The sequence below is a fragment of the Scyliorhinus canicula genome, chromosome 7, assembly GCF_902713615.1.
Source record: "Scyliorhinus canicula chromosome 7, sScyCan1.1, whole genome shotgun sequence".
Taxonomy (NCBI): domain Eukaryota; kingdom Metazoa; phylum Chordata; class Chondrichthyes; order Carcharhiniformes; family Scyliorhinidae; genus Scyliorhinus; species Scyliorhinus canicula.
The window spans coordinates 107825666-107835373 of NC_052152.1; the positions used below are offsets into that span (position 1 = coordinate 107825666).

The window sequence follows — 9708 nt, forward strand, 5'->3', positions numbered from 1 at the left end:
TGCCACACTGAGCAGGGGCGGTGCTGGTGCCACACTGAGCAGGGGCAGTGCCGGTGCCACACTGAGCAGGGGCGGTGCTGGTGCCACACTGAGCAGGGGCGGTGCCGGTGCCACACTGAGCAGGGGCAGTGCCGGTGCCGGTGCCACACTGAGCAGGGGCGGTGCCGGTGCCACACTGAGCAGGGTCAGTGCCGGTGCCGGTGCCACACTGAGCAGGGGCAGTGCCGGTGCCACACTGAGCAGGGGCGGTGCCGGTGCCGGTGCCACACTGAGCAGGGGCGGTGCCGGTGCCACACTGAGCAGGGGCAGTGCCGGTGCGGTGCCACACTGAGCAGGGGCGGTGCCGGTGCCACACTGAGCAGGGGCAGTGCCAGTGCCGGTGCCACACTGAGCAGGGGCGGTGCCGGTGCCGGTGCCACACTGAGCAGGGGCGGTGCCGATGCCACACTGAGCAGGGGCAGTGCCAGTGCCGGTGCCACACTGAGCAGGGGCAGTGCCGGTGCCGGTGCCACACTGAGCAGGGGCGGTGCCGGTGCCACACTGAGCAGGGGCAGTGCCAGTGCCGGTGCCACACTGAGCAGGGGCAGTGCCGGTGCCACACTGAGCAGGGGCAGTGCCGATGCCACACTGAGAAGGGGTCTAGTGCCAGTGCCACACTGAGCAGGGGGGGGTGCCGGTGCCACACTGAGCAGGGGCAGTGCCGGTGCCACACTGAGCAGGGGCAGTGCCGGTGCCACACTGAGCAGGGGCGGTGCCGATGCCACACTGAGCAGGGGCGGTGCCGGTGCCACACTGAGCAGGGGCGGTGCCGATGCCATACTGAGCAGGGGCGGTGCCGGTACCACACTGAGCAGGGGCGGGTGCCGGTGCCACACTGAGCAGGGGCAGTGGCCGATGCGGTGCCACACTGAGCAGGGGCAGTGCCGGTGCCACACTGAGCAGGGGCAGTGCCGATGCCGGTGCCATACTGAGCAGGGGCAGTGCCGGTTGCCACACTGAGCAGGGCTCAGTGCCGGTGCCACACTGAGCAGGGGCAGTGCCGGTGCCACACTGAGCAGGGGCAGTGCCGATTGCCGGTGCCCCACTGAGCAGGGACGGTGCCGGTGCCACACTGAGCAGGGCAGTGCCGTGCCGGTGCACACTGAGCAGGGACGGTGCCGGTGCCGGTGCCACACTGAGCAGGGGCAGTGCCGGTGCGGTGCCACACTGAGCAGGGGCAGTGCCGATGCCGGTCCACACTGAGCAGGGGGTCAGTGCCGGTGCCACACTGAGCAGGGACGGTGCCGGTGCAACACGAGCAGGGGGGGTGCTGGTGCCATACTGAGCAGGGGCGGTGCCGGTGCCACACTGAGCAGGGGCGGTTGCCGTGCCACACTGAGCAGGGGCGGTGCCGGTGCCACACTGAGCAGGGCGGTGCCGGTGCCACACTGAGCAGGGGCGGTGCCGGTGCCACACTGAGCAGGGGCGGTGCCGGTGCCACACTGAGCAGGGGGGGTGCCGATGCCACACTGAGCAGGGGCGGTGCGATTGCCACACTGAGCAGGGGCGGTGCCGGGTGCCAACACTGGCAGGGGCGGTGCCGGTGCCACAACTGAGCAGGGGCAGTGCCGGTGCCGGTGCCACACTGAGCAGGGGCAGTGCCGGTGCCACACTGAGCAGGGGCGGTGCCGGTGCCACACTGAGCAGGGGCGGTGCCGGTGCCACACTGAGCAGGGGCAGTGCCGGTGCCACACTGAGCAGGGGCAGTGCCGGTGCCACACTGAGCAGGGGCAGTGCCGGTGCCACACTGAGCAGGGGCGGTGCCGGTGCCACACTGAGCAGGGGCGGTGCCGGTGCCGGTGCCACACTGAGCAGGGGCGGTGCCGGTGCCACACTGAGCAGGGGGGGGTGCCGGTGCCACACTAAGCAGGGCGGTGCCGGTGCCACACTGAGCAGGGGCGGTGCCGGTGCCGGTGCCACACTGAGCAGGGACGGTGCCGGTGGGTGCCACACTGAGCAGGGGGGTTGCCGGTGCCGGTGCCACACTGAGCAGGGCCGGTGCCGGTACCACACTGAGCCGGTGCCACACTGAGCAGGGGCCACACTGAGCCGGTGCCACACTGAGCAGGGGCCACACTGAGCAGGGGCAGTGCCAGTGCCGGTGCACACTGAGCAGGGGGGGTGCCGGTGCCGGTGCCACACTGAGCAGGGGGGGTGCCGGTGCCACACTGAGCAGGGGGGGTGCCGGTGCCACACTGAGCAGGGCCGGTGCCGGTGCCACACTGAGCAGGGCCGGTGCCGGTGCCACACTGAGCAGGGGCGGTGCCGGTGCCACACTGAGTACCAAGCTTTACAAGTCTCTCCTCGAACCATGGAATGGTTACAGCACAGGAGCCCATTCATCCCACGTTCATGCCAGTTCTTTGTCGGAGCAAATCAGCTAGTCCCATTTCACTCGTGCTTTTTCCCGTAGTCCGGTAACATTTTTCATTTCAGAGTAGGATTACAAAATGTGCCGATGATACGAAACCTGGAGGAGGGACAGACAATGAGGATGATACGGATTGACTCCAACATGACACAGGGGCACGGAATGAGGGCGGCGGGGGTAGATGGGCTCAGAGGGGGGATCGGGGACCAGGTGGAGGGAGAATAGAATGCTGGTTACAGCAGGTCGCACACGGAGGCGGCAGGAGCAAAGAGGTCAACTGTGTCCATCTTGGATGGCCCCCAAGCAAAGGGAAGCCCCGGAGTGCAGGGGCACGTCATCATGGTAAATATGGCTGATCCCACAGGAGGGCAGGGACAGAAAGTCACCTTGAATGTCAGGGGACTTAACGGGTGAAAAGATCCAGAATCTTTGCCCACCTGAAAAGCCTGAGGGCCGACATGGTCTTCCAAAAGAGACCACCTGAGGGAGAAGGACCGACTATGGGTAAGAAAAAGTTGGATTGGACAGATGTACCAAGTGTGCTATGGAACAAGAACTAGGGTGTTGGCCATACTGTTCAGTAAGAGGATGACATTTACCGTGACGGACACAGGTGGAACATTATGTAATGGTCAGTGGTGTCCTGGATCACTCAAGTATGTGGAAGATTGAAATATTATAGCCCATGCCTCTACAATTTCCACTCTCACTTCTTGAATGCATCTCATCCTGTCCCAATGCCCGATCAACTTTTAAGTACAGATAACTGATCCAATACTTTCTCCTTTTCAATTTGAAACCCATCTAGAGTCTGAATATCTCATCTTTTACCTCAGCAATGTGCTCTGCCTCCCATTTTCAAATCCCTTTTTGGTCCCGAATAGGCCCTACTCCTGTTTTTACCACCCAATTACGAAGAATTTGGGATTCTTTTATGCTAGCTGCCAGTCTCTTTCAACACTTCCTCTTTGCTTCTTCACCTTTCCTGAGCCTTCTGTATTTAGCATGGTTTAAAATGTATTTTCTACCTCACACCTGTGGAGACGAGGAGGGCGTGCACCTTGCAGCCATGTGTTCATGACTTTATCATTGTCAACTGAGATTCTCCTACTCTTTTTGATATTCTTCTATCCTTTCATTTTCCTTATGAAGGGAAATGCCGACCACATCAATTACAATCTAAACAAAGTGTATGAATATTTGCTGGTTTTCTCTGTATATATGTGTGAAACAATGATCACTCTGTACTGTACTTGATTTTGAGTACTTTTTGTGTCTTGTGGTTGTCTGTAAGATATCCATCAGAACTAAGGTTTTTGCACATTCTTTGTGTACTACTTTTTCTTTACTTCAGGGTTAAAAAGATGTTGACTTGATCCTGCAAAGATAAAGGCAGGTTTCTTATCTGAGTAGAAGATGTATAAAGTGTTCCTGGCTCCTCTGGCATAATTGGAATTGAGGCAGGTATGGGGCAGCACGTAGCATGGTGGTTAGCATAAATGCTTCACAGCTCCAGGGTCCCAGGTTTGATTCCCGGCTGGGTCACTGTCTGTGTGGAGTCTGCACGTCCTCCCCGTGTGTGCGTGGGTTTCCTCCGGGTGCTCCGGTTTCCTCCCACAGTCCAAAGATGTGCGGGTTAGGTGGATTGGCCATGCTAAATTGCCCGTAGTGTCCTAAAAAGTAAGGTTAAGGGGGGTGTTATTGGGTTACAGGTATAGGGTGGATACATGGGTTTGAGTAGGGTGAACGTGGCTTGGCACAACATCGAGGGCCGAAGGGCCTGTTCTGTGCTGTACTGTTCTATGTCTATGTGTATGTTTTGGTGCATGCCCAAACAGGGCGCAGACACCTTATCACATATTTTCTTTAGCTGTATGAGCAATCTCTGCACATGAAGGTGTGCACCATTTTTGCCATTTTGTCATGGCTTTATTCTCTTCTCCCTCATTCGCCAGCTTATCCGTTCACCTCTTTTCCTGGTACAAGCATGTACACAGAAGTATTTCTGCTGTACTGCATCGGTGTTAAGGGTTTGTTGCTTTGTTTGTAAAATGGGAAAAACTCTAAGAAAAATATATATATGAAAAACTGGAAATTCTGTTTTGGTAAAATTACATTCTGAAGGATCTGCACTTTCTTTACAGAGACACAATGAATAATTTCTCAGCCCCTGGGGGAAAAATGCAATTTTCCTCCTTCCGACGTGGTTTGCCATGTAAAATGGCCACCTGCAAAGGACCATGGGATTTGTGGTCACTTTGGGACACAGACAAGTACGCAGCCTCTGTGTATTGTGCAAAGAAACCAGACTTGACTGAAACTTGCATCCATTAAGAATCAATTACCATTTTCCCCATGACAATAGCATTCGCATTAAGGACCATCAATGATAGCAGACTAACTGGCACCACCCCCCTTATTTGGAAAGGCCCACGTGTCTGGGACAATGATAGCTAGGACCCATCCAGCCATCGAGGTATCCGCCCCCTAATTGGCTAAGATCAATGAGGGTGATCGAAACCTATCGATCCATTGGACCTGGAGTAAGGACCGCCCAAAAGGGTGAGAAAGAGATGAAGGATAAAAACCCTGCAGATTCGACATCGGTCTCTTTTGGGACTGGCCTGTGCATGACCAACTGTAGCAGAATTTGGATTGGATTAGATTGGTTTGGATTTGTTTATTGTCACGTGTAATGAACTCCAATTGGCTTTATTGGTTGGCCAATTGGAGTATGAGCTCCCTCAATGATAGCTCATTGAGGGGGCCCAGATAATCACCTGTGTAGGCTTTGTGAGCCAGTCTTGAGTTGACTGGACTGCTAGCAGCACTGTTTGTAGCTGCTCCTGTAATATCATTATTGTAAATAAATATTGGTGTGGTGACGGAACTCCTGCCTCCCGTGGATTACTACAGTGGCGACGAGGTAAACTACGAATTTTGCGGAGACCAGCTGCCGCACTCGGAGGGTAAGCTTTGCCATTTTAAAAATGCCGTTTTTTGGGAGGTTAGAGGCATTCGACCCAGCTATTGAGGACTGGTCCCAGAATGTGGAGAGAATGTGTTACTTCTTCCGGGCAAATGATATACTGACGGACGAAAGGAGACGGCTTATCCTGCTGTCGGCGTGCGGACCCTCCGCTTTCGCCATTATAAGTAGTCTGACTTATCCCAATGCGCCGGACACGAAAACTTTCCAAGAAGTAACGGAATTGGTGAAAGAGCACTACGACCCAAAACCACCCCTCATTTTGCGTAGGTACAGATTCTACACAGCGAAGCGGGAAGACAGGGAGTCAGTCACAAATTTCTTGACCCGCCTGAGAAGGCTGGCGGTAAAAATGTGAGTTCGGCCTGACGCTAAATGAAATGCTTCGGGACCGGTTAGTGTGTGGTATAAACGACCTCACAATACAGAAACGCCTGTTGGCGGAAACGGAGCTAGACTGCAGGCAGGCGTTACAGCTCGCACTGTCCCTAGAAAAGGCAGCAAGTGGGGTGCAGGAACTACAGGGCACGCCAATGGAGGTAGATACCTGTGAGAGGGACTACCACAACAGGTCCTGCTACCAGATAGCCGCTCTCAGGAAAAACCTGAGGAATAGAGGGAAAAAGGGAAACCCCAGAACTGCCCCCAAGTCTGCCAGGACTAACTGGAGACAGAGGGAAGTACCGGCAGAGGCTCCCCCAACAGAGAAGGACCGTTTCTGGCACCAGACAGAGTGGGGTAACAACGACAGAAACCCTAGAAGGAGGTGGCAAAAGGGGACGCAGGGAAGTACACAACCTAGACGCCCCATCCTCCTCCGAAGGGGAACAATTATATAATATTACAACGAAGAAAGCAGAACCCATTAGAATTACCCCACGGGTGAACGGGCGGCCGACAATAATGGAAATAGACACGAGTGCGGCCGTATCAGTAATGGGAGTGGCAGCATTTAGAAAAATCAAAGATGGACTCCAGCCACTAACCCTAACAAAAACATCGACAAAACTTAAAACCTACACGGGGGAACCCCTGGAAGTTTTAGGCACAACTCATGTACCTGTGGAATATGAGAAACAATTGCTCAGATTACCGTTGACGATAGTAGAGGGCTCCAGACCGAGCTTAATTGGACGAAACTGGCTGAAAGACCTAAAATTAGATTGGATGAAGATTTTCCAGAGTTGAAGCGGGCAGTTGAGTGGAGTACTCCAAAAATACCCGGAGGTCTTCCAGGAAGGTTTGGGGGAAATCATAGGCGCCAAAGCAACTTTGCACGTGGGCCCAGAAGCCCTTCCAAAATTTTGTAAGGCCAGGCCGGTACCTTTTGCATTAAGGAAGAAAGTAGATGACGAAATAGAAAGGTTACGGCGCGACGGCATTATCAGACCAGTACAGTTCTCGGAATGGGCAGCGCTGGTGGTACCAATTTTGAAGCCAGACGGCTCAATACGTCTTTGTGGAGATTTCAAACAGACAGTAAACAAATACGCACTACTGGACAAATACCCAATCCCGAAAATAGACGACCTATATGCCAAATTGGCAGGTGGGCTTTTGTTCACGAAACTAGACATGAGCCATGCCTACCTGCAGTTAAAACTGGACAAGGGCTCCCAGAAGTTCGCTACGATCAACACCCTGAAGAGCCTTTTTTGTTATACTAGGCTACCTTTTGGAGTGTCATCAGCCTGCGCTATATTCCAGCGTACGATGGAAAATATTCTGCAGGGACTACCGCAGGTGGCGATTTATTTGGACAATGTCTTAATCACGGGTAGGACAAACAAGGAACACTTAAGGAACCTGGAGGAAGTGCTCAGGCGTTTCGCAAAGGCAGGCGTACGGCTAAAAAGGGAAAAATGTGTTTTTCTGGCCCCACAAGTGACGTACCTGGGATATAAAGTAGACGAGTCAGGCTTACATCCATTAGAAGACAGAGTAAGGTCAATAAAAGAAGCCCCAGCTCCCACCACGGTCCAGGAGTTACGATCATTTCTAGGGTTGGTAACCTATTATGGAAAAGTTATTGAAAATAGGGCATCCATCCTGGAACCCCTCCACCAGCTACTAAAAAAGGGGCAAGAATGGAAGTGGTCCACCCGCCAAAACCGAGCATTTAGGGACATTAAGGAACAGCTGTCATCTGAAAATATCCTAGAGCATTATGACCCAAGGAAGGAGTTGGTGGTCACTTGTGATGCATCCCCTTACGGGGTAGGAGCCGTCTTAGCCCATAGAGGAAGGAATGGGGAAGAATGGCCAATAGCCTATGCTTCGAGGACCTTGGCGATGGCTGAGAGGAAGTACGTCCAAATCGAGAAGGAAGGACTGGCGGTGATATTCGCAGTAAAAAAAAATCACCAGTATCTGTACGGGCGGAAATTCACCATAGTGACGGACCATAAGCCGTTATTAGGGTTATTAAAAGAAGACAAGTCAATACCCCCGATTGCATCAGCTAGAATCCAACATTGGGCGTTGCTACTGGCGGCGTATAGATACGTTCTGGAGCACAGACCAGGAACGCGAGTAGCACATGCAGATGCTTTGAGCAGACTTCCCCTCCCGGACACTCCGCCGCAAATACCAAAAGTAGAGGAGACAGTAATGACTCTAAATTTTTTGGACACCCTACCAGTAGACGCACAACATATTCGGTTGTGGACGCAAAAAGACCCAGTTTTAGCCAAGATGAAGCATTTACTGCTAACAGGGGAACTGGAAAGACCAGTGGAGCCCCAGATGCACACATACTGGAGCAGAAGGGACCAAATATTATGGGGAGCCCGGGTAATCGTCCCAGCTCAGGGCCGTCAGGCAATCTTAACTGAGTTACATCACGGACACCCAGGGGTGTCTAAAATGAAGATGCTAGCTCGAAGTTACGTTTGGTGGCCAGGTTTGGACACAGACATAGCAGCCTTGGTACGTCGGTGCCAGGAGTGCCAACAGGGGCAAAGAGTGCCACCAGCGGCACCATTGCACCTGTGGGAATGCCAGGCAGACCGTGGACCCGCCTGCATATTGACCATGCCGGCCCTTTCATGGGCTCAATGTTTTTGGTGATAGTGGACGCCCACTCCAAATGTTTGGACGTCCACCGGGTAAACACGGCAAGCACAGCATCGACAATTGAAAAGCTCAGGGCCTCGTTTGCAACACATGGACGTCCGGAGGTATTGGTTTTGGACAATGGAACGGCATCCACAAGTGGGGAATTTGGAAAATTCCTGAAGGAAAACGGAGTCCGTCACATCAAAACGGCCCCTTACCATCCAGCGACCAACGGCCTGGCAGAGAGAGTGGTCCAGACACTTAAAGCGGGACTCAAGAAGCAGCCGGCAGCGTCAATAGACACAAAGCTCTCCCGCTGGCTGTTTGATTACAGGACCACACCGCATTCCACAACGGGCATACCGCCAGCTGAACTCTTAATGGGAAGGCGGCTGCGAACGAGGCTGAGTCTCCTTTTCCCAAATTTAACGGTGAAAGTGGAGAAACAACAGGAGGCCCAACGTAGGGGGCATGATAATAGTCGTCAGCAGAGACATTTCCAGGTGGGGGCACCAGTTTGGGTCAAGAATTATGGGAATGGACCAACGTGGGTCAAAGGCACGGTAGAGTCCCAAACAGGGCCCATATCCTATGAGATTTCAATAGGAGGTAAGGTGCTGAAGAAACACCTAGACCAAATAAGGGCAGCGGAACCACACCTGGAGGCAGGCGAAGCAGGACCGCCTCAAGCTGGGATAGCCCAGAAGGAAAGGATACCCACACCCCAGCCCCGAGCAATTTCTCCAGACCCCATCATCCAGTCATCAGAGTCGGAGATGGACACACTCGACGAGGCCGCCTCGACACCTCTCCCTGAGGAGGAGGAAGAACAACTTCCAAGGAGGTCGTCAAGGAAAAGACGGGCCCCTATAAGGTACACCCCGCCCACTTCGGAGAGAACGACCCGGCGGACGACACAGAGGTGAAAGACCCAGACATGAGGAGCAGGAAGAAGCTCAGAGGAATGCCAGCTGGCAGGAATTCCTCGGACCTTTAGGGGGGGGGGGGGGGGGGGTAATGAACTCCAATTGGTTTTATTGGTTGGCCAATTGGAGTATGAGCTCCCTCAATGATAGCTCATTGAGGGGGCCCATATAATCACCTGTGTAGGCTTTGTGAGCCAGTCTTAAGTTGACTAGACTGCTAGCAGCACGGTTTGTAGCTGCTCCTGTAATGTCGTTATTGTAAATAAATATTGGTGTGGTGACGGAACTCCTGCCTCCCGTGGATTACTACATCACGTGTACCGAGG

The 9708-nt window shown here is 53.9% G+C and overlaps 1 pseudogene; it reads left to right on the forward strand.

Moving 5' to 3' along the window:
- Positions 1-8180: 8180 nt before the first annotated feature.
- Positions 8181-8878, forward strand: LOC119968696 (annotated as a pseudogene).
- Positions 8879-9708: the final 830 nt, after the last annotated feature.